At 43.8% G+C, this 25,872-nt stretch overlaps 1 protein-coding gene across 2 annotated transcripts in view; it reads right to left on the reverse strand.

Annotated features, from left to right (window-relative positions):
• CAB39L (calcium binding protein 39 like) overlaps positions 1-25,864 on the reverse strand; it is a 54,844-nt gene extending 28,980 nt beyond the window's left edge. Inside the window, exon 1 of one of the 2 annotated variants that reach the window (XM_072134552.1) lies at positions 25,721-25,864. The gene's annotated coding sequence lies outside the window, so the exon portion shown is untranslated. Of the gene's footprint in view, positions 1-8,924; positions 9,183-25,720 lie in introns of those variants that run through there. The other variant, XM_072134553.1, reaches the window with a different exon arrangement.
• Between the last annotated feature and the right edge of the window lie 8 nt (positions 25,865-25,872).

Genomic DNA, 25,872 nt, shown 5'->3' on the forward strand with positions numbered 1-25,872 from the left:
CTCGAATACGCCGAGCTGGGCTGAGTGAAGGTAAGTGCAAGCTCCGCGACACATTTTTTGTTTTAAACGCGGCGTTTTTTTCCGAATCCGTCGGGTTTTCGTTCGGCCACGCCCCCGATTTCCGTCGCGTGCATGCCAGCACCGATGCGCCACAATCCCATCGCGTGCGCCAAAATCCCGGGGCAATTTAGGGGAAATCGGCGCAAATCGGAAATATTTGGGTAAAACGTCGGGAAAACGCGAATCGGGCCTTTAGTAAATGACCCCCACTGTGTCACTTTACCAGGATGGTTGAACAGTGATCTCCACTGAGCATGCCTCATATGAACAGCCTCATTGAATCGTTAGATCTAGCTGAACAGTGATCTCCACTGAGCATGCCTCACATGAACAGCTTCACTGAAGCGTTAGATCTGGCTGAACAGTGATCTCCACTGAGCATGCCTCACATGAACAGCCTCACTGAAGCGTTAGATCTGGCTGAACAGTGATCTCCACTGAGCATGCCTCACATGAACAGCCTCACTGAAGCGTTAGATCTGGCTGAACAGTGATCTCCACTGAGCATGCCTCATATGAACAGCCTCATTGGATCGTTAGATCTAGCTGAACAGTGATCTCACATGAACAGCTGGACTGAAGTGACATGCAGAGACCCACACTGAGGTAACAGCAGGGGGCACCAAGCACAGCTCGTACTTATACTGATAGCTCCATATCTAGTGATCTAGTGTTTTGATCTGGTGGTCCCAATTAGTAATATGATTAACTTAATCAGTGGAATAATTAAGGAGAACCAGCATTTACAGTACAATAAATCTAGTATAAGGCATGCTAGACATTCTTTTTTGCACCAATTAAGCCAGAATTTGGGGGTATTTCTCCCCTAGAATTAGTATGGGAATATACTCATGAAACCTATACAACAATGTGGTGTTGCAGCCTCTCTTGCCTTTCTAGGGTACAGTTTATAAAATGACAGGAGCTCTGTGCACGGCAGATGACAGCGTTGACTCAATGCCAGTGTGCGAGCTGGTCAGACATATTGTTTTGTGCTGTGTTTGCCAATCCCAGCTATTATTATCACATCCTCTGTTTGCATTTATCATGTCATATATTTCTCTCTGTTTCCATCTCATCATTTAGTACTTGGCATTATTTACTGAGCACACAAATGATTTCACTGGGGAAGAATTTGCTCTGGAGATGAATAATCGCGTTCCAACCCACTTTGTAGCTCTTTGTATTACAGCTGCACAATGCCCATGTAATATAATAAAAAATTCAATGTAGGCCTAAGTTATATATCTGGATTAGAACCACTGCGTCTCCATTGTATGGGAAGTTTGTATTTTAGTTGTCGGGGTGTATTCACACACGACAGAGAATCTGAAAACCAGTTCTACTCGGTTATAGGTGATCGGTGAAATATGGAGCATGCTATATTTCCTGGATCAGGACTCCTAGCATCTTATGTCTATGCACAGTTGAGGTCCTGTCCACACTGCATTTTTACTTATGTAAATTACTAATGTACTAATTTGCAATTTAAAGGAACACTCCAGTCACAGCTGATTCATTGCCCTGTACCTTGGCCCTGAAGGAGTGGCGCAGAGGTGCCATTAACATTTTTCTTGAAGGATAATAATACTCCTCTTACTATTTATGGGTAGTGTTTTTAGCTGAGGAGTATGAAAATTTCGGTAATACATATATATAACTCATAACCGTATATAATGTTAATAGATGTTATTTATAAAAAAAAAAAAAAAAAATCATCTCAGGCACCCACTCCGTACACACTGAACACTCTCACCGCACACAGCACATACACAATACATAAAGTGCAGTGAGCACATGGGGGCTTATTTTCTAAGCATCACAGATCACACTTTCATCGGACTGTTCACGTTTTGACAGGTATTTAACAGGGGTTTGCGCTGAGATTGTGTTGCACGCGATAGAATTGTGGCGCAGCTGCACTGGCTTCCATGCGACAGTAATGGGGGGAGAGGGGCATCAGAGGATCCGGCTTATTCGGACTGAGCACAGGATTTAACTTTCAAATTGTGTCGCAAAATCAAGCACTTACGTGCACCGGGAAGAAGAAGGTGAACTCCATTGGACCTGAGCGGGGAAGCGACACCTACAGGAAATCGGGTGCACAATCTTAGTGAATTGCGGCACAGTGCATCGTAGGACAATGCATTTTCGTGAATTCTGCGGGACTGGTAAGTAAATGTGCCGCATAGTGTGTTGCGTACACCCTAGCCGCAACTCTCACCCGGCATTGCTCTCAGGTCCCGTCGGGTTCACAGGCCTGCAGAACGGGCATGGAGCCCCGCAGCCCGCATGTCTCCCCCGGGCCTGCATGCTATTTATGGGTCTCTCCGGCGCACCAGACACTGCACATGTCCTGCTGAGCGGCCCTGATGCTTGGTGAGGCGTTAATGCGATCTCTAGAGCAGCGTGACCCCAGATTGTAGCAAGGTTCTAGGAATACAATGAAAATGAGTGACTGCAGTGTTCCTTTATGAATCTATAAAAGTATGGTGTGGGTTTCTCTTATGGATTTCTCTTACCGTATGCAGAAATTAGCCACCCAAATCAATGGTATTCACTTCATAGCAATTTATTATTGAATCAATTGGAACCTGTATAGGCTCTGTATCTAGAGCTCCCTCTAGTGAAGGCTACAGTCAGGGTGAAGTTAAAAGTTCAACTATTAACCAATCTTGAGCAGCAAATAAAGAGAAATGTATCCTAGCCTTCTTAACACATTTTTATCTCCATTCCAAATTCTCTATATGGATTATGCAAGTAGAATTTTCAGGATGGAAAAAGATAAACTGTGCCTCAAGCACCATCTTTTGGAAAGAAACTCCCTATGAGTCAACGCCTAACTTTCAAGAAGCCTTGTGTCATGTCTTGGGAGACAAGCCAATCCGGTAAATCTCTTTCAGGAGGTAAAGAAAGCCTTCTGCAGATGGTTGTTTGGAAGTCGTTGCTTCTCATCAGTGCAGGGAATGGGTTTGGCTAGGTGAGAGGCACTTTAAGCAAAAGCGTGTATTAAAGCAGCATTGTGTATGTGCTGGACAACCCTTTTAATTCAATATTAGTGTCACACATCATCCAGACCAGCTGAAAAATAACAGTCAAAGCTTCTTTTTTGGCCAGCTCTAGTGCACTCGTCACCGTTTGCTGTACAGTGCGAACATCATCACATCACAGAACCAATCTTGCGGCGGATATCACAGTCTCGGCAAGTATGTGGTCTCAGACGTACATATAGATAGCACCTGCAGCCGTCACAGGAAATTACTGACATCATGTTACGACAAGCTATTGTCTTATATTACTCAGCTGCTGTGGAGGAAATCCCTCGTATCAAAGATTAGTCAAAGGTATTATCAGATGTTATTTTTGACCAAAGGCAATCTTAGGAATAGATGATTAAAAATTATGTGTCGATCAACATTATGGGTGAGGGATATTCCTAGAAAACAAATAACAATGAAAGAATGAGCAGGATTGATAGCTTTACCGCACAGGCTAGGTCCAGAACTAGCTGCTGCGGTGAAGTTTCAACCTTCTCTTCTGCACATGATCTGATGGTTTGGGAGTGTTCAAATTACTTGGGTCCTGATCTATCTGGTATTGAAGCGAGTAGTGTCTTCAGGCTGGAGTTTCATATTGACACTATTCCGGGCTTAAAACACCATTTTCAATTCAAGTTTTTATTGAATTGACTAGTTTAAAGCGATACTATTACATAACTATTTGATCAAGAGAACATGTACTAAAATCTCTGTGCTACAACAGCCTAGTCAATATTCATTGGGGGCAATTTATCATTATTCCGGCTCCTTACGCCAGTTATATGTCGGTCTTTGGAGCTCCGCTGCCGCCAGATTCATTAAAGCGGCTTTGGTTCTTTTGCTGTGTGGGTTGTTTGCAACAATCACATGAAAAGTTGCAAAAAAACCATCAAAAGTCGCAACATAGACCAAGGTGGGGACTGGCATTATCTTGCGCCTAAACGGAAATTTGCGCCAAATCCCAAATCATGCATTCAATCGTATTGTGAAAACTAGTCTATGCAAATAATAAATTCGGCCCTAGCAAGGTCTATGTCAAAGTCACTTTGCAATGTCATTTGGCGCAATGAAAAGTCGCAAAACAACATTTGCACCACCACACCACAATCAGTCTATCGTAGACATTCCTAGTAAATCTACCCCCGTGTCAAGAACTAGAATAGGCCATTTGCATTCAAACTTGAGTTAAAGTGTAACTAAACTTTCAACAAAATGGCATAAATCAATAGTGTAGGTGATAACAGTAAACTTTGTAATATATATTGGAATATAAACAATTTTCCTGTGTCCTTCTATTTCTTCTCTTTCCTTCTTTATTTAAGCAGTTCGTGTAAATCAACTGAGAGGTAAAGGAAACCGGATAAAGTGTCTAATGACTTACTACTTTACAGACAGCCCCTGGATAGTATAACTATGCATTTGATTTAATGCATTATGAAGTAAACATACCTTGAGAATGCTGTAACTACACTGATGCAGGATCATATCATGGTTAATCCCTGTGCTGAGTGGTTTTGCTGATAAAACAGATATAACATTAAGATAATGAAGATCTGTCACTTCTATGGCTGGTTCAGGGCTTCTCCTAGCACATTAGTTATTCACTGCAGGAGAGGATGAAGTAATCCCTAGGTTGTGCCTGAAGGCAGACTAATCAATTGCTGCACCATCCCCCAGCTGCTGTGTATGAGTGATCCAGCTCAGGTTGATTAGTCATGTCTTGACTAACCTCCATTTGTAATTACAGACTCCAGCCAGCCTGACCCAACTTTCTTAAGGTCCTGAATGTTATAATTGTTTTTTCAGCAAAACCACTCAGCGATTAACCAAGATATGATACTGCATCAGTATAGCTACAGCATTCTCAAGGTATGTTTGCTTCATAATGCATCAAATCAAATGGTAGGTGTCCTTTAAAGGTAGGTTCTTTATAAAGAAACAAAGGTGGCCTGGAGGTGGATCCAGAGAAGCTATTGTATATATAAGTATATTACAACATTCCCCATTGTTCCCTTCTCTACTCACTTCTGCAATAAAACTTTAGCTTCAACTAGCTGACTGGCTACTCTTTAAGCCCAGGTCATGTACAACACACTGGAGGAGGGGGACTTATCATTGTGTTGCAGGATACGCAAGTCAGAAGGTAGAAAATGCTGGTCTTTTGGCACACATACCATTTTCTACCAGACCACGCCCCTTGACATCACAGTGGATTAAAAATGTTGAGAAATGTATTTGATAGTACATTGCCCAGAGTGCATCATAGTTTGGCCAGGAAGATTACTATGAGATATTGGATACCGCTGCTTAGTAACACTGTATAATACCATTACATTATACCTTCATCTCTAATTTTATCTGTCAGTTCCTAGGTTACATATAAACTAAACATATGACGTAGATTTACTGAAAAGGTCTAGAAATGTATTAAAGGGGATAGCCACTATGACATAAGTTGCCCATTTGCCTTTACTGCCTTATGGATAATCCCTGAATGTTCATCAAGTTATAGCACTCCTGCTACTCACTCTTGTACTGTGTGGAGACTACCCATGCTTCTTTGTTTACATGTCTGAGCTCTGTTGAACAGGAGGGGCTGTAGTCATAATTCCCAACCTCTCTGCCAAAGAAAGAGGGACAGTAAAAGTGTCCACAAATTTGTTTTTTTACATAATTAACCATTCCCTTTGCACCACCCCTTATCCCATCCCCTAGTATTCCCACACAGTAGAATACTTAGATTAATGGTTGTACTGTATATTGTTAACCTGTACAATGCCCCATTCCATCCCCCCTATTATTGTGGTCCCTTTCTCTGCTCCCTCTCCAATTACGAACCCCCTCTCTGCTCCCCTCTTATCTACTCTCCCTCTTATTGCCCCCAGCTCTGCCCCACTTCTGCTTTCCTGTCTTATTGTACTTCCTTCTCTGCCCCCTTCTAATATGCATCTCTATCTGTGCTCCCCCACTATTGTGCCCCCTTTATTGCCCCTTCCTTTTTTGCATCTTTATCTGTGCCCCTCACCCTTATTGTGCCCCTTTCTTTGCTCCCCGTCTTATAGCTCCACTTTTGATGCCTGGCAGGTGCGTTATGATGGCATCAATGCACCTGCCAGGCTCTGCTGTGTACAGGCTTGACAGAGACCCAGCAGTGATGCAGAGAGCTGATTGCAACACTTTTGGTGTCCAGTGAACACTGATAGAGTTGATGTCCTGGGCCATACCTCCTGTGGGGCGGGACAGCAGGACACAGCTCGAAACTCTGGACGGTCCCGCTGGATCTGGGATGGTTGGGAGGTATGGCTCTAGCAGGAGAGACTGGCCCATCCCCTCTTCCTGTCTCTGTCAGTGAGATTGGACCGTGAGGAGAAAGATACAGGCATTGGTACATATAGCTGATCTTGTAGCTATATTGTAAGCATGCCTTATTCTTATATTCATGTATATGTATATACAAACAAATTATCAGCCACTGTTACAGTACAGCTCCTGCATGCTTTCTCCGCCCATGAGGAACGCTCTGTGTTTATGCAAGGTAATCCATGCAGTGGAGAACTTGACTGCTGAATACATGAAGGCCAGGGAGGGTTGCCACAGGAATCTTTTTAGTGCCCATACTGCTTCACCTATTTGTCATTTCTGGATGGTCCGAACACATCTGTATAGGTCTGTATATTGCTGAACCGTTTCAATGCCTTTGGCCCGTTTGGCTCAATTCCGAAGTTGGCAGCTTAGCAATAATGCTGACATCACCCAACCCAGGAATTTGAGAGTACTGAGCAGTATTCAAGTTTCCAAGCAATAGATAATAAGATTTACCATATTTTCTTATACATGAAATTAGCACAACATATTATTAGGAACCATGTTAAAAAGTTGCATATACAGGCGGTCCCCTACTTAAGGACACCTGACTTACAGACAACCCATAGTTACAGACAGACCCCTCTGACCTCTGGTGAAGCTCTCTGGATGTTACTATAGTCCCAGATTAAAATAATCAGCTGTAAGGTGTCTGTAATGAAGCTTTATTGATAATCCTTGGTCCCATTACAGAAAAAAAATGTTTAAACTTCAATTGTCACCGGGGCCAAAATTTTGTCTGGATCTACAATTATGAAATATACAGTTTCGACTTACATACAAATTCAATTTAAGAACAAACCTCCGGACCCCATCTTGTATGTAACCCGGGGACTGCCTGTAAATAAAATTGCACTTTGTAATCTTTGTCACTATTTATTATTATATTCACTTTACTTTGAGCCTACTATTGCTCATTCTCTGTACTAGTGAAGTCTCTCAGTAAATAAGTTTCACAAATCCTTTCCTAGAAGATTTCTCTTTTTAACATGCTTCTTAGGACTTGTCCCTCCTAACCTACCCCAGAAATGGGGACAGGACTCCTGGTCTACCCATGGACAAGCCTCCTGGAGACATATGAATACAAGTATGACTTGTGAGGTTAATGACTGCTGCATTAACAGTATCTGAAGGGACATTTGTTCATTTACAAGTTTAGACAAGGGGGACGTTTAAAAGGTAACACAGGAGTCTTCCAGAGAGTGGTTTCCTATGTGGCGCTCTGAATGGTATGTATCTTGGGAAATCTCAACTCATATAGAACTGAACTGTGCTACTTGAAATGTTCTTAAAATCAAAATCAAGCATGAGAAATCAGGGAAATTTATTCATAGACCTAAGCAGAGGGACTGTGGTAATCTTCTTATATGTGTTATTCATTGCCTCCTTCCTTCTAAAATCAACGTATAAAATTATGCTAATGAGCAAGAATGGATCTGGGGTGGCGTTGCAAAAGCTCCTCCATGCTGTAGCTTTACAGGCTGTTACACTGTCTCCCCCTTCACTCTGGTCCCTCAGCTTGATGTAATCTAACACAGTGGGAAGGGGAAGTGCTCCTGCATAGAGTAACAGCCTGTGAAGCTACAGTACCGGGGGGTCACAGAGAACCCTTATAGCACATTAGCAAAATTTGGATTTTAGAAAGAAGGGGACCATGGATAACAAATATAAGATGAACACAGTCACAGTGCCTGTATCTATGAGCAAGTGCCCCTGGTTTATCTTGATAAACTGTGAAAGAAATTACTTTAATTCCCATGCGACACTGTGCTGATACATTATGGGATTGATAAGAGAGTATGGTGGAAAAGAAACACAAAAGACAAAATAATGTTTGATGAGGAGCTGTGCTGGACAAACACATGAATGAAGCCAGGACTATGGCAGAGCACACGTGAGGGGTGCTAGGAAAGAAAAAACTCATGTCACTGGCAGTCACAAGAGGGTGGCACTTTGAATACAGGTGCTATATAGCGCTGTGTAATCTGTGTGCGCTATATAAATAAAGGAATTATTATTATGTGTTAATGAATAAGCACATTGAATGAGGCCTCATACACATTACTGAGGGGCACGGTGCGGTGACCATACATCGTATCACTTTGCCACGACCAAGTAAAGTGGCTGCACCATAATATATAAAGCAGGTACTATTTCTGCCCATTTATGCAGCGCGGCCGCTCAGCTTCCTATGGAGATGGGAGGGGTGAGGAGCGCATACCCTCCCATCTCCACATTACAGGAAACCGTCCGCAAACCAGTTTTTGCATGAAAAGTGAACTTTCTACATTCTCCGGCTGTACGAATACTTGTAATAACTGGTTGTACAACACACACTTACCTCTAATGTCACAACTTCTAGACAAAACATACAAATCAGAAGAGAAATACCTGCACCGCGCTATATCTAGCACAGCAGACGTGTCTTCCCATCGGCATATATTTTTTCTTTGCAGCACTTACTGTGTAAGTTGTCTGTACAATGCGGAGACGGATCACAGATCCCGAGCTCTAGTCTCTCTCCTCATCCCTGGGATGAGCAGCCGGCATCTGGGGACTATCTGCACCTAATCGATGGCTTGCAGCGGTGGAGAGCAGCAGTAAATTTCCACTCCAGGTTTCTAGGGATCAGAATCTCTCTGGCTCCATCTGATATAGGCGGTCCTGCTTCTGGTTCAACCAGCTCTTTCTGCTGAACTTAGCTACTCATCACAGGAATGTGTATAAGACAAAAGACAAAATAAAGCTTTTGCCAAGAGAATCTTCTGAGGTTAAAGTCCCAGTAAGCACGCAGAGAGCGCTCCAGAAGTGATCCGCCTTGCTGGCTGCACTTCTCCTCTCCTGGGAATGAATACTTCACATTCTGCAGCCATTACATAAGGAAGGAAGAGCAATACCTGAACACAACATCACTGCCCCCATTACTGCCAGGCCGCTCTTGTAGATGTAATGTTATATATGCCTCGCTAGTCGCTACACTTGGTAAAGAGAGTCCAAATATAATACAGGGACCATAAACTTATAGATATAGTAGAAGAAAGCAAAAAAAAAATTAAAATAATTGCCTGGTATAGCAAATAACAGCTTTTAGCTATAACAAAATAGAATAGGGCATTATTATCAGAATTAGTATACAATTAAAGGGAACCTGTCAGCAAATACAATCCTCCCTAAATAAATATATTGGGGCTCAATTACTAAGGGTCCGAACGCCACACTTTCGTCAGGTTTCCCGAATATTTCTGATTTGCACCAAATTGCCCCAGAATTTTGGCGCACGCGATCGGATTGTGTTGCATCGCCACTGGCTTTCACGCGACAGAAAAGCCGCAGAATTTGAAAAAGAATTTGTGTCGCAAGATCAGCACTTTCATGCACCGGGAAGAAGCAGATGAACTCCGGAGGACCTCGGTGCAGCAGCGACACCTGCTGGATGTGGGCCCCACGGACCTTAGTGAATCCCGGCAGACCCAAATCAGCGTCGGACAACGCGCCACGGGATCGCGACTGGACCGGGTTAGTAAATCTGCCCCATTTTGGTCTCAAAGTTTTCTCATGTAGGGAAATCACCCTATTGAGTCTGCGTCTTCCTCACTGCATGTAAGTCAGACCTTCAGCATGAGAAAGGGGGGAATGAAGGAGCCGATTTCTCTTCAGCAAGTCACACACAGCCGATATCTCTCTCAAAGTGTATTTTTTGGCAAATAATTGGATAGTGCAAGTTGAAAATTTCCATTGAATATAGTCTATGAACCTCCCCAAGTGACAGGGGGCGGCTGTGCAAGATTCCTCGAGCGGACATACATACACACAGACACTTACACTCAGCTGTATGTAAATATATCACATATACAGTGTATATATATTTAACCTACAAAGGGCCCAGGTCCATTTCTGTTTTTGCATTTCTCCTTTTTACTTCCTGAATTCAAAAAAATGTTTTTATTCTTCCATTTACAGAGCCATATGACGGATTTTGTTCTGCGTCTTTACAGATATTCCTTGTGCGGTTCATACAATGCACCCCCTTTATTAAACAGCAGGATAGGACTCGGATGGTGAACCTTCTCCATACAGGCTTAAAGGGGTATTCCAGGAATAAGCATAATTCATATTCAATTGGGTCATTAAAATATAGAAAATCTGAGGATCATGAGACTTGTAGTCAGGGGCATAACTTTAGGTGGTGCAGAGGTTGCGATCGCACCTGGGCCCAAGAAGGTTAGGGGGCCCTTATGGTGTCACTTTCCCATATGAGAAGACTATATTCCTGGAATACCCCTTTAACCTCTAGGCGATGTGCATGTACGATGTGTGGCTGCGAAGAGGTTAAACAGCTATGTTCTTCAGCATTCCCTCATCTTTGTCTCTCCAGCTCAGTAAGTCTTATTAGCCGTAGCCTGTGGACTCTGGAGGAGCAGACCTTCTACAATGATAGCAGTCTATCAGAAAATTCATGTAATGTGATTCAGTGTTTCCATGGTATAATGTAATAAGTGTTCTGTACAGTACACCGGGCTATTCATTGGGCTTCTCCTGAGACTTGCCAGGGAAGGAGAAATGGGTCAGAGATGCAATTTACTAATACATATAAGTGGAGGGGGATGTAGTATATGTATACAGCAGTGGCTTTACTGGAAAGGAATAAAGACGTCTCAGCAGTACTGAAAACATAAGTAGGTAAGAAAAAAAGGTTAATGATCTTCCGGAGATGTTAAAAACTGGCAGAACCTTATTGCCCTAGTGATAGGACCCTGTACAGACCTGAACGGTGCAGGTAGCATAAATAATGTCTGATTGTGGGGGTCTGGCCACTGAGAACCGTTGGATCAGGAAGAATGGGGTACCGTGCTGTAAATCCCCCTAACCTGCCCTATACAGAAGTGGACTGCTGGCATTAGTCACCCGTAGCCTTTCCAAAGGTCCTATAGAAACCAACTGAGTGCAAGACAATAATATACAGACTCAGCTGTGAAACCCTGTGATCCCTATCCTTTGAATGGTCAAAAGAAATCTGACATCCCATCAGGGGGTGTAACTAGGAGAGGCAGGGCCCCATAGCAGAATTCCGAATGGGGCCCACTACTCCCTCAGAAAATATACAAATTTGTATACTCAGACATCCATTTATACACCCATATATTTATACACATGTATACACATGTATACACACACACATATACATATTTTGCTGTACAATTTCCATAAGTATATAATGGTGCACACTGTGGGCCCCATAGCCGCTGCTATGGCTGCTATCCCTGCAGCTACACCTGCAGGATCCCAATCCCAATCCTTTTGTGAAGGGGGGGCAAGCTTCTCCCAGAGGTGCACAGCAGCAGCTCAATCCCCTCTCTCCACATTGAATACATGCACACCTGGCTGAACATACATGTGTAGAGGAAAGGTGTATTGTCCAGTTTGATCTTTCCTAGGCAATGCAGAGGAGGAATAAAATATTGACAGGTTTACAGTTTTATAGATGACATTTTTGATGAATGCCATGACCTATCCTGGCAGGCCTGTACCAGCTCCACTTGTCTTCTCAATGGAAGAACAATTCTGGAGCACCTAAGACAGTGATGGCGAACCAAGTGCCCAAACTACCACTAAAACCCACTCATTTATCACAAAGCGCTAACATGCAACTTATTGCTCCCAGCTCAATCACAGTTTTCAATCGTATTAGCATCCCGAGGATACCAATACAGTAGCTTGAGAAGAAGAATCACAGCGGCTTGGAAAAAAAGCTACAGTGATAGTCAACACCTCCTTCCTCCTCTTGTATTCTTAGGCAGCTGAGGATGAGCCACCGCAGCACATCCTGGACTTCCTTGATTCTGTTTGGCAAATTCTTTGCTGGGGGTCACAGCCTAAGTGCCCAAAGAGAGGACACTGAGTGCCACCCCTGGCACCCGTGCCATAGGTTCGCCACCACTGATCTAAGAGCTCTATTTGAGGTGTGCTGATGTAATAGCCAACTCTAAGGGGAGAGGTGGACTGGTATCTGGCGGCGCGAGTGACTTCTCAACCTCTTGCTTGAGCATTAATATACTATATAATAATTATATAGAAGAGATAATTGAGACTGTTTAAGTTGGAGGGGGCTGCCCCCCTTCTTTAGTTCTATGTGTGTTTCTATATAGAGGTGTGCTTCTAGATGTTGTGGTACTAAGGGAAGGAATATACAGGCGGTCCCCTACTTAAGGACACCCGACTTACAGACGACCCCTAGTTACAAAGGGATTTTGGTAATTAACTGTACTTTAGCCTTAGGCTACAATAAACAGCTGTAACAGTTATCACAGGTGTCTGCAATTAATTGTTAATCCTGGTTCTTATGACAACCCAACATTTTTAAAATCCAATTGTCATAGAGACCCAAAAAATTTTGCCTGGAGCTACAATTATAAAGTATACAGTTCCGACTTGCATACAAATTCAACTTAAGAACAAACCTACAGAACCTATCTTGTACATAACCCGGGGACTGCCTGTATAGGAGCTGCCTAGTTCTAGTTTGATATGAGATTTAGAGAATTTTGGGGGATAAATTATGGAATTGGGATGGATAGAGTTTAATGTGGTTGTTTTTATACTGTTTCTATACTTTTATACTTTATGTTTTGAGTAATAAATTACATTTGGAATTAAAAAAAGAAGTCTATATTGTGTTGGTCCTGTTTTTATTCCAGCAGTTGGGGTTATGTCGCTGTTCAGTCTGACATCGTCCCATTGGTGCAGAGGTATCAGACGTCGTAGGGTCACACCTCTTTGACAAGGGGAATTGTGATGCCCAGTAGTTCATTCATTCATAAATTTGGAGAAGGAATATAAGAGCGATATAACATTGAGTTATAGGACAATACAATCCTGAATTGATATTCTGCTGGGGAAATAACTGAAATATCTATCTTAGTAATGTAACTTACTCCAGTACAGGAATAGTAGTACAAAATGTCCCAGAAACTTGGCACCGCTGACAACGTTTCATATGCCAAGTTAAAATGAAATATTCTGTGTGGTCCTGAAAGCCCAATAATGTGTGAAAGGGGCTCAGCAGCTACAGTACTATAGTAGAAGCACATGGTGAGCCGGGTGTGCACTCCTTTAAGTTGTTTAACCAATAAATAACATATCAAAGCAGCCGACCTTTCACCGACACATTCCACAAATGATTCTTCACACATTGCTTTTCTAGGAATGTTCTTCCATCTCCAGAAGCTTTCTACATGTGAAGAGGATTCTAATAGATTGCACTGCCCCACAGTTACTAAGGTCCTGCACCAAAGACCGCTTATGAATTGCATCTTCTTTTTGACATTTTTGAACTGCTGCAATAAGAACAGACGTTCGTGGAGGGTTGGTAAAAGCACAACATCAAGTGTCTACCATAGGTCAATGCAAGATGCCCCAAGTGAATTTTTTTTTTTTTTTTTTGCGCTGATCATACTGACCCATAGATTTCTATGGGTCAGTTCACATGTCTGTTTTTTCACAGATGTGCAGCATGAACAATTTCTTTTTCCCACATTCGGACCACAAACCTCTATAAAGGTCAATGGATCTGCAAGTAAAAAAAATTGGACCGCACACAGGTAACATCCATATACGGCTTAATTTAACACAAATGTTGCTAGGCAACTAACTGGGCAGGGCAAAAATAGATTAGACATCTATCAGTTTATTTCTTGCGGACATGAATAAGGCGGATCATATTCGGATGTGAAAAAAAAAATAGAAGCAGATACAATCCAGACTGCACACGATTAGTTTACCTGTCCACAATTTTTGTGGACATGCAACAGATGTGACCGTCTGAATGAGTCCTAATGCTGAATAGCAAATATAGCGCAATTTAATCCATGAATGATAAAAGGATTGTGAAGGGAAGGCTCATGGGCTGCCCCCCATTTAGGGGCAGCAATCTGTTTATTCGGGATTCAGGTCTGCCAGGATTCACTAAGGTACGTGCGCCCGATATCCAGCAGGTGTCGCTGCTGCGCCGAGGTCCGCCGGAGGTTACCTTCTTCTTTGTGGTGCATGTAAGTGCTGATCTTGCAACAAATTCTTTTTTAATTCAGCGGTTTTTCCGAATCTATCGGGTTGTCCGAAGGCCACGCCCCCCGATTTCTGTCGAGTAAAAGCCGATGCGCCAAAATCCGATTGCAATTCCGGGGCAATTTGCCGCAAATCAGAAATCGTCGGAAATCCCCACGAAAATGCGCGATTTGGACCCTTAGTGAATGAGTCCCAATGTGTTTGAATTGCATTTCAAAACACAATTCAAACACCACATAAAACCAATGCCAGATGCTGGTTTACAATGGTTGTAATAGAACAACGGGTATTAGAGTGTCACAGAAGCAAGGAGTAACACGGATGTATTATGTTGCCAATGCAGGAAGTCACCCAGGAAGTCACAGACGGCTTCTAGTTACAGATAGACCTTTTTGGCCACTTAGTCCCTTGGTGAAGCTCTGTAAATGATGGTATTTGTTGCACTTTAAGCAATGGTCGTCTGCAAGATGTCTGCAATGAAGCTTCATTGTTAATCCTAATACCCTTGACAACCCAAAATCCAGTTAGTGAGAAAAAAAAATTTGGGCTAGAGTAAAATTGACAAAATATACCTCTTCCGCGTTACATACTTATAGAACATATCTTGTATGTACCCTGGGGAGTGCAATATAGTTCAAACCTTAGGAAGCTTAAAAAAAAAAAAAAAAAAACTCAAACAAAAAGTTATGCATGACAGATAATGGCTAAAAGGTAAATAAAAATTGAAAAAAAAAAATCAAGGTTTTAAAACATAAAAAAGCTATCATATATACTCCAATGTAAGCAAACCAGAATATAAGCCAAGGTACCTTATTTTATCACAAAAAACCTAACAAACAAACAAAACAAAAAAAAAATATATGTACCGTATATGCCGGCGTATAAGACGACTTGTCGTATAAGACGACCCCCAACTTCTGCCCTAAAAATATAGAATTTGGTATATACTCACTGTATAAGACTACCCCTCTCCCAAATAAAAAAAAGTCTGCTTAAAACTTTGCAAAACAAACAAGAGAGCAAGTGCCTGGTGATCATAACTGTAAGCTGCGATATTAATGAAGATCCGACATGCTTCTGTAAGTGCCGCCTGTGACCCCCAGCTCTGTGACGCCGACCGCTGTGACAGGGCGGCTGCATTAGCATACAGCGCGCCGCCCCGTCAGTGCGTACTAAGCCTCTTCTAATGACTGTGAGAGGCGGACTGCCGCGCATGCGCAGCGGTCCCAGGAAGCGGCTCTCTGCGCGCTGACGGGGTAAAAAAACACCTCACACAGTGCGGCCCCCGTATATCCGGCGTATAAGACGACCCCCCACTGTAGCCATTATTTTAAGGGGTTAAAAAGTAGTCTTATACGCCAGTATATACAGTTACTCGCCTTTTCGACCCCCCCCCCCCAGGTCCTCTTCTACCCTCAGCTCCGGCTCTGCCTGCCTGTCCGCACACGGTGCCGTCGTATATACCATGACATCAACCACTTACTGACATCACAGTGTGTGCCGATCGCGGTGCACACAATGATGTTGGCAAGCGGCTGATGTCATGGTGTGTGTGACGCACTGCGTGGGGACCCGAAGGCGGAGCCGGAGTTGAAGACAGAAGAGGACCTGGGGTGAAGGGGGGGGGGGGGTTGTTTTGTTTTATAGACTCGAGTATAAGCCGTATAAAGGTTTTTCATCACATTTTTTTGTGCTGAAAAACTTAGCTTATACTCGAATATATACGGTATATACATTTGGTAGAGACTTAAACAATAAAGGAAGGTATCACTTAGACCGTACAGTGAAAGTTGTAAAAGCTAAGCTTCTAAAAAAAATGGCGCAACTGCAAATTTAGCTCAATTTCCCCACTTCCTGGATCTATAAGTAAGTGCCCCTGGTTTATCGTGTGTATCATGATTTTGATGGTAGATTTCCTATAATTACACTGCATAATAGATCATAAAGCAGGAAACGTTTATAAAGTACAATTACCAGGACAATGCTTTTCATCATGAAGAATATTTGTCACCAGGATAAGACTTCTTTACGTAAAAGGAGTATTGCAGAAACTATTCTAAACACATCTTTGAGCAGTTCATACACTTCAGTTATTTCATCCGTTTTTATTAGACAAAAAAAATTTGCATCTTTCCTCCCTGCCCTACCTCCATTTCAAGTGGGTAGGGAGTGGAGTAGGCCAGCATGAGGACGCACTTACCCACCACATTAAAGGACACCTGTCATCAGGTCTCTGCCACTTGTCCTGTCACTACTACCTGTTGGAGCAGCTCACAAGGATCCCATCCCAGCCTTTATCTAGTTATTTCATACATTATTCATTATAAAATCATCTATTCTTTATCATATAAATGAGGCTGGTCACATGGTCAGAGGCAGTGATGTCACCCCTGTTACCCCTCCCCTCTCCTCCCCCTGCTCATGTCTGTGTGTAATGTATAGTAAGGCATTGCTGGTATCTGTGCTGCATCTGCTGACATGCTGCATCCTCCTAATATACAGGTGAGAGACACAGACATCAGCTACACATGAATCTGACATGTTCTGCTGTGACATGGCTGCCTGGAGCTGCTGTATCTCTCCTATACACACACACATGCACACACAGGCTGCAGGGGGCGTGGCCACCAGCACCAGGAAGCACATCATTATACAGCCTCACATCATTATACAGGCTGTCAGTCAAGCACTGGGGGTGTGCCTCCCACTCATGAATAGAGTGGACAGCTTGAATATGCTAATGCTTCATTGGACATTTCACAGGTCATTTGCATACAGCTTTAGGACCTCATTGCTTAGGGTTACAGGCATGTAGAGGGACAATGAAGGGATAGAGGCAATGCTCTCTAATGGCAGTTTATGAAAATATATTTAGTTTAGGGGGGTTATTTTGCAGGACGGGTTCTCTAACTATATAACCTGTGCCAGGTCATGGTGCACTTATACAGTGTAGCGTAATCTTTTATAAGCCCCCCCACAGTGTTACATCTCTCAGATTAACAAATTGATGGCGTTTTAATTGTTATAGCCAAACCAATTTGAAGTCTGTTATGCTGATAAAATAAGGGTTTTTAAGATAACCTAACTCCATGTGTGTGTGGAGCAGCCAGGCATGCACCCAGCCACTCCCTTCATCTCCATGGGACTGTATCAACTCTCTAAAGTCAAATATAGTGGCAGTCGTGATGATTGACATTTCTAGTATATGGGACCCTCGTTTTTCTCAGGGTTCAGACCCCCACTGAGCAGGAAATTATCATCTATCCTATAAATGGGAGGAACATGGCCAAGGGAAGCCTTTATTAGTGACACGTCCCCCTCCTCCTGCTGGAGAGGATGCAAGTATGGATGCAAAGATGAAGAATAACAAAACAAGAAGCTTTTCTGTCTGGAAAAAAAATCTGGATTTTCAGTGGTTTCTTTTATTGTGTTAGGAGGTGACTTAGGAAATGACGGAAACAATTAACAAGCAAGTGCATGAGGCAAGCAATGTGCAGCACAGGCAATCCGGTGCCAAGGAGCTGCAATATCCCCCAAGTGAAGGTCATTTCAGTTTAAGGGAATTCTACGTCTATTAGCCAGAGATGACCGAAACAAATCCGCATTACCACAGCCTGAGGTGGCCTCCAGGAACACACACATTCAGGCATAAAGCCATACAAGAGAGTATAAAACGTGACCAGACCAGAAAATTTGATGTCAAATACATATTAAGAGATTTTAGGACAATAACATTTGTCCATATGCCGTATAGCAGTGATGGCGATCCTTTTAGCGGCCGAGTGCCCAAACTGCAACCCAAAACCCCCCTTATTTATCTTGAGATGCCAATCAAATATTAAAGCAGTAACTTATTGCTCCCTGTTCAACAACTTTCAGTCATATTGGCCTCCTGAGGACAGCAACACGGTAGAAAGAAGGAAAATTTTCATCATTTAGCTCCTTTCCAGTGTCCCTCCGTACACAGAGAAAATCGTGGCCAGCAGGAGGTCCTCCAGAGATAATTTGGCCCTGTCTACTCATTCTCCGTCTTCCTACAGTCCCAAGTAGCGAAGGAAGTATCAAAATACGACTGAAAGCAGCATCTTTTAAGTTGCTTGGAACTGCAGGAAGATTCTTTGAGTCCTGTTTGGTGCGCTGGGGTGATGGCCCGGGCGCCCACAGAAAGGGCTCCGAGTGCCACCTCTGGCACCCGTGCCATAGGTTCGCCACCACTGCCGTATAGGGTTATCCTGACATCACTGAGCGGGCTTATTGATACACTGGTGGTCTCAGCATCAGAATGGAGGGCGAATCTTGTGGAGGCCCTTCTACTCATCTGAACCCTTGGTATCCATGCATTACATGGACAGTAGTACATGGTCTTAAAAAAAAAACCCTTTAAAAGCTCACTCTTTACTTGCCCAGGAGCTGGAGAGAGTACAACGAAGAGCCACAAAAATGATATGTAAAATTGTAAAGTAAGGGAGTTAAAAATGATCTTCATTGTGTAAACATCACTAGGGGATTAAAAATTGGAAACTTTCTATTATAACCAAAACCCATTTAAAGGGGTTTTCCAGAACCCTGGACAATTTTCATATCAATGACCTTTACAGAGCATGAGCCATAAGCTCAGCTCTTTTTAAGTATAGATATAAAAATTTTCACGGGACCCAATAAATCCTTTAAAACTTTCTTGCAGGTTAGACAGAGAAAAACTCATCTAGGACTTTGCTACCATTTAATTGAGTGACTAGTAATAACTACATGTTCATGTATATTAACAACTACAGCTGCAGATTAGTCATCGACATTATGTATATAGTACATTCATCTATTTAAACCTCATCTATTATAACCATGTATTTTCTGTACAGATGATTAAAGGGGTTATCCGGGTTTAAAATTTTTTTTATGGCCGCCCTGGGGAGGGCTATTTAAACATAATAAACATCTACTTACCTCCTCCGGTGCTGCCGATGTCCCGCGCCGCGGCCCGTCTTCTCCGTGCGCCAGTTTCATTACACCGGCGCACAGGGAGCTTCCGGCCGGCCGGAAGCTCCCATGCGCACCATCTCCCAGCGCTTACAACGCTGAGAGATAGGGACGCATAGGAGGAGCCGTCCACATCGCGGACCGGAAGCTCCCTGTGCGCTGCTTCCGTGCCCCTGTTTGTTTACAGGGGCACGGATCGAAGTGACTGCGGCGCGGGTCATCAGCGGCGCCGGAGGAGGTAAGTCCATGTTTATTATGTTTAACTAGCCCTCCCCAGCCCGGACATAAAAAAAATTTAAACCCGGATAACCCCTTTAAATATTAACATTTAACCCCATTCCTAATTAGTACATTTTGCACATATTTAGCTTCCATCTTACTTACAATGATAAAAGTTTCTTGATGGAAAATAAGAAAAGAAATAGAGAAACAATAGAAAAAGTTCAAAAAGTGGTGGGAAATCCTCCTAAAAACGTGCACCTAACCTCATGTGTATGACAGTTCTCTTTGACTACTTTGACTCCAGTAAAGTGTATCCTAAGGGACAGTTCACAAATGAAAGATTTACTCAATAAAATGTCTGTACTGCTTTACATAATAAAATAGGTTTGTCATAAAACTGGGCATCCATGTAAGCTCAGGCTGCTTCAAAACAACTGAGCTGCACAGAACTGAGCTACAGCCACGCAGCCACCGAGCAGTAACGTCCTGTACTACTGGAGAGTTAGTAGCTTTATGTGAAAAAGATGGTACAGCTGCAAAGAGGGCCATATGATACATAGAAGAGTGACACAACAAGGCTAGAATAAAGGTAGTACCCGGGTTACATACAAGATAGGGTCTGTAGGTTTGTTCTTAAAGGGGTTTGCTGATCAGTGGGGGTCTCAGACCCCTCCAGATCCTGAAAACAAGGGGTCCGATGCGGTCCCACGTACTTCCGTCGGACCCCCTCGTCCCTCCGTCGGAGTAATGAAGCAGACGGCCGCGCATGACCGTTCTGCTCCATTAATCTCTATGGAGCTGACAGAGATCTGTACCCTGTACCCTGATAATCAAAGCACATTGTCAGCACACAGCATCTAACAGCACAGAGGGATCATGAAGTATCTGCTTACAGAGTCCCCGGCACACACTCTGTAATCTTACACTGATCATCACTGAGTGATAGGAGCTAAAACAGCAATAAACCTGAGTAAAGTAAGGGGTTAAAACTTATCTATATTGTGTAAACAGCACTAGGGGATTTAAGTCTTAGAATTTTCTTCCATGGGCAAATCCCTTTAAAGGTAATCTACCAGTGGCGGATTACACTGAAAATACTCACCTATGCTCTCTTTATCTCGATCCTGCTGGTGGGTCTTCGCTAAGCTTAACACGCTGGGATCACCTTAAAAAATTAGATCTTTGCGTGTTAAGATTAGCAAAGACCACCGCCGGGATCAGCTACTGGTGTAGATTTCCCGAGATTAAGTTGAATATGTATTTAATTTGGAAATTGGTATATTTTGTGTGTCACTCCAGGCTAATTTTTTTTTTTTTATCCATGTGACAATTGGATTTTCTAAATTTTGGATTGTTATAAGAAACAGGATTATCAATAAAGCTTCAATAGAGACACCTTTGATAACCCTTACAGCTGATAATTGAAGCCTTTTGCTAAAGTTAAGTAAATTGCCACCTGGGGTAGTCACAGGGGTTGGGCTTTGGTTTAGATGCATTTCAAAAAACAACATGTGACTTGTCTGAGCTGCAGGCTGCCTCCATCTTTGTGTTCCTGTACAGCTTGTCCCTCCCCCACTGATGCCAGGCTGAGCAGGCTGTGACCTATGAGAAGGAGCAGGAGGTGGGGCTGTATAAGAGCACAAAGGTGGGGGCTAAGCTCTGAGGAGTGAGTAACACAGACAAGTCACATTTGTTTTTGGAAATGCATCCAAACCAGTCTGTGTTACTCACTCCTCAGAGCTTAGCCCCCACCTTTGTGCTCTTATAGGTCACAGCCTGCTCAGCCTGGCATCAGTGGGGGAGGGACAAGCTGTACAGGAGCACAAAGATGGAGGCAGCCTGCAGCTCAGACAAGTCACGTGTTGTTTTTTGAAATGCATCTAAACCAAAGCCCAGCCCCTGTGACTACCCCAGGATTTTGTCAGGATGCAAGAGTAAGTTATAACACACAGGCAGAGAGGCATTTTTGCACTGCAGGTGTCATGGGCTTTTACAATCTGTCTTTAGTGAAAATGAGGTCCCTGGTGACAGGTTCCCTTTAATACAAGCAGTCTTAAGCTTACCAGAACAGGCCTTCTAGTACAATGGCTATCTGTGCTGGCTCTTAGCTGGGGTCTTCTAAGATGTCCATATGCCAGAGGGGTTGTCATCATGGAAAGGACAATTATCACTCCTTGTCCTGAGAACATTCTATTAATAACTTTCTAATCTTCATGTGGGACATTTAATATTCTCTCCACATTTTGATGTATAAAAGTCAGACACACTGCCTCTTTGTTTGGCCTCCTTCATCTCAGCCATGAAATAAGGCAGGTAATACAATGTCACATTATTGTAAAGTCTGGTCCCGGTAATGAGTTTTACAAGCAAAAATAATGGAGTCCTTTATGCTAAGGAAAGGGAACCTGTCCCCAAGACAAGAACATGACTGAGATTTCCACTCACCTTCTGAAACACCTTAATAGGCGCTGTTCACATTGAGATTTTAAGTTAGGGTCGCCACTTGGTACAGGCAGATCTCCTTACATGTGGCTATACAAGTGTATACCATATCTATAGTGGAAAATAGAACTTGCTGCACTATTTTTAATGTTATGAATAATGGAAGGGCACAACAGGAGCTGCTGATGGGAATGTAGCCCAACTCTGAAAATCCCTTTAGATGAAATAATAAAAATGGCAGCTCGTTTTTACCACCCAAACATGTGCCACTGTCTGGGAATGCCAGGTCATGGAGAGGAATGTGTGGTGGATGCACTATGACCATTCTAGAGGATAAAACGAATGTACACCATAAATGTCGTGATACTGTGGGATAGCACAAAGGACTGCACCAAAAAATCCATGATGATAAACCAGAGACACTTACTCATAGATCAAGGCACTGTGACTATGGTAACCTTCTTATATTTGATATCCATGTCCTCCTCCCTAATAAAATCAACTTTTAAAAATATGCTAACGATGCTGAGGGGCTACCCTAGCCCCTCTGTGATCTGGCTTTACAGACTGTTACACTGTCTCACTTCCTGCTCCCTGCACAAGTGTTGATGGAGCAGGGGGAGGAAGAGACAGTGTAACAGTCTGTAAAGCCAGTTCACAAATATATTAGGGTAGACTCAGACTCATTAGCATAATCTTCAAAGTTGATTTTAGAAGGAAGGAGGCCACGGTTAACAAACATAAGAAGATTACCACAGTGACAGTGCCTGGATCTATGCGCAAGTGTCCCTGGTTTATCATAATGGATTTTGATGGTAGATTTCCTTTAAAAACAAAAACCTGTTATTCATATTCCTAACAGCAGGGACTGTCTTAGAGGGGCAATGGCTCCCCCACGTTCCCAAAGAGAATAGTATACATATTCCAAAGTAATCTAACTTATCTTTTTGTCGGAAAAACACAGTTTTATTATAAAAACACTTTAGCAATGTGCACACTATTCCCTATGGGGCAGCCAGAAAAAGAGCTCCTGATGACAGGTTCCCTTTAAAGGTATGACTCAGTAACTGGCATTCAGATCTCAGCTCTTACGTCAAGTAGAATAAAGAAGTCATCAATGAAGAAAGCAACAGACTTGCTACAAAATAAGATCACTGTCTATGCAGACTTTATCTACAACTAGACGTGTAGTAAAGTGTCCTGTAGGAGGCGTGCCATCACTACAACCCTACATCACATCCAGCTCTGTGCACATGGGCACAAGTCGTACTGAATGGATGTTCATGGAGGAATGTTAAATATGAGATATGGAATGACTTCTGTGTCCACGGGCAGCTGCACAAAACCTCACGTCAAACCCTGATATGAGTCAATGGGTGTGGATACAAAACCAAAGCAATAGTGGCGAGTACAGTACATGTAAGATAATTCATAAGGACACTACAGGTTACATCCTACACAGTCATACAGAAGCCTGGACACTATAGTACAGTATATCATAGAGATGCCAATCTAATGCCAGTCTTACACAGGGGCGGAGTCAGACTGCCATGGGCCCTGTATGGATATTATAGCCCCTACAGGTCTAGAATCACTTTCTACATGTAGTACTAGGATCAAGCCTCTTGGGGAATGGAGGATGTGCCCCTTCTACCTGCTTTCAATCTGCAGTTTCAGGACCTTTAGAAGACCTTCAAAGGTCCTGAAATGGCTCTTGTGTACATGTGTATTGAGAGCAGGAACAGATGTATGAGGATTTCAAGGGATAAGGCTCCCTAGAAGGCTTGGGCCCAGACCTATCACTCAAACCGCCTAAATAATAATGATGATGTCACAATTCTTAGAATAACCTTGTACAGGGCATAAATAATGTAACTGTCTGAATACCGGTCTGTCAGGGATTTAGAAGGTCCCATTCAGATCCCACTAACTATTAGGTAGTACTATTACGAGACAAGTATGAAGAACACAGCTACATCCTGGTGGGTATGGCCGACGTATTGTGTCATCTGCCCCATAGAGACATTGCCTTGTGTGTCACGGGCACAGCACTGAGAGCACAATGGTGTCACTTGGCTGTGTGCCCAGAGCACAGGAAAGACCAAAGCTTAGTAACCCTATCACTAGAGCCATCACATGCCGCTCATCGCACATAGACAAAATATTGCATTTACAAGCAGCAGATCCACAGTGCCGATGTCCCTTCCCTCCATTAGACCGAGTGGTCCAACCATAAATCAGGACCCTGCACTGGGCACTCAGTATACAGTGCAGGTAACTAGTACTGGGCACAGCGCCATGGGCTCTCAGTATACAGTGCAGGTAACTAGTACTGGGCACAGCGCCATGGGCTCTCAGTATACAGTGCAGGTAACTAGTACTGGGCACAGCGCCATGGGCTCTCAGTATACAGTGCAGGTAACTAGTACTGGGCACAGCGCCATGGCCTCCCAGTATACAGTGCAGGTAACTAGTACTGGGCACAGCGCCATGGGCTCTCAGTATACAGTGCAGGTAACTAGTACTGGGCACAGCGCCATGGGCTCTCAGTATACAGTGCAGGTAACTAGTACTGGGCACAGCGCCATGGGCTCTCAGTATACAGTGCAGGTAACTAGTACTGGGCACAGCGCCATGGGCTCTCAGTATACAGTGTAGGTAACTAGTACTGGGCACAGCGCCATGGCCTCCCAGTATACAGTGCAGGTAACTGGTACTGGGCACAGCTCCATGGCCTCTGTATACAGTGCAGGTAACTAGTACTGGGCACAGTGCCATGACCTCTCAGTATATGGTGCAGGTAACTGTTAATGGGCACAGCACCATGGCCTCTCAGTATACAGTGCAGGTAACTAGTACTGGGTACAGCGCTATGGCCTCTCCATACAGAGTGCAGGTAAATAGTACCGAGCACAGCGCCAGCCTGTGACACTTCCAGGGCCTCTCGGTACACAGTGCCGGGCACAGCCTGTGGCTCCTCCATGGCCTCTCAGTACACAGTGCCGGGCACAGCCTGTGACTCTTCCAGGGCCTCTCGGTACACAGTGTCGGGCACAGCCTGTGGCTCCTCCATGGCCTCTCGGTACACAGTGCTGGGCACAGCCTGTGGCTCCTCCATGGCCTCTCAGTACACAGTGCCGGGCACAGCCTGTGACACCTCCATGGCCTCTCAGTACACAGTGCCGGGCACAGCCAGTGGCTCCTCCATAGCCTCTCAGTACCCATTGCCGGGCACAGCCTGTGAGTCACGCCAGCTGTGAGGGCCCCACTGACAGAACAGCTGTGGCCACACCCACTCTACAACTACAGCAGTGACGTGGGTCCAGCTAGTGTGTAACTACATCTCCCAGGATGCACTGCCACACCCCGCAGTGTAACCTGGGACTTGTAGTTCTATAGAAGTCTCACAGAGTAACGGTTCTCTTCTATATAACGTCTTATACAAACACCCAGAGAGGCCTGAAGCCGGCCCCCGATATTACCGGAGCAGGTACAGGCGGGCGGAGGTGTACACACATCACATGACACAATCACAGCTATATATAAAGACTACAGACCTTCCCGTGTCCGCCGCACACTCCGCGCTCCCACCTCTTGTGTCAGGAAGAGCCGGCGCTTCCGTACTGGGCTGCTCAGCGAATGACACTGCGCCGCTCCCATGGCAACAGCAATGAGTGACAAGAGGGAGGGGTGGAAGGGGCGGGGCCTC

Source organism: Engystomops pustulosus, chromosome 2 (genome assembly GCF_040894005.1).
Source record: "Engystomops pustulosus chromosome 2, aEngPut4.maternal, whole genome shotgun sequence".
Classification (NCBI taxonomy): domain Eukaryota; kingdom Metazoa; phylum Chordata; class Amphibia; order Anura; family Leptodactylidae; genus Engystomops; species Engystomops pustulosus.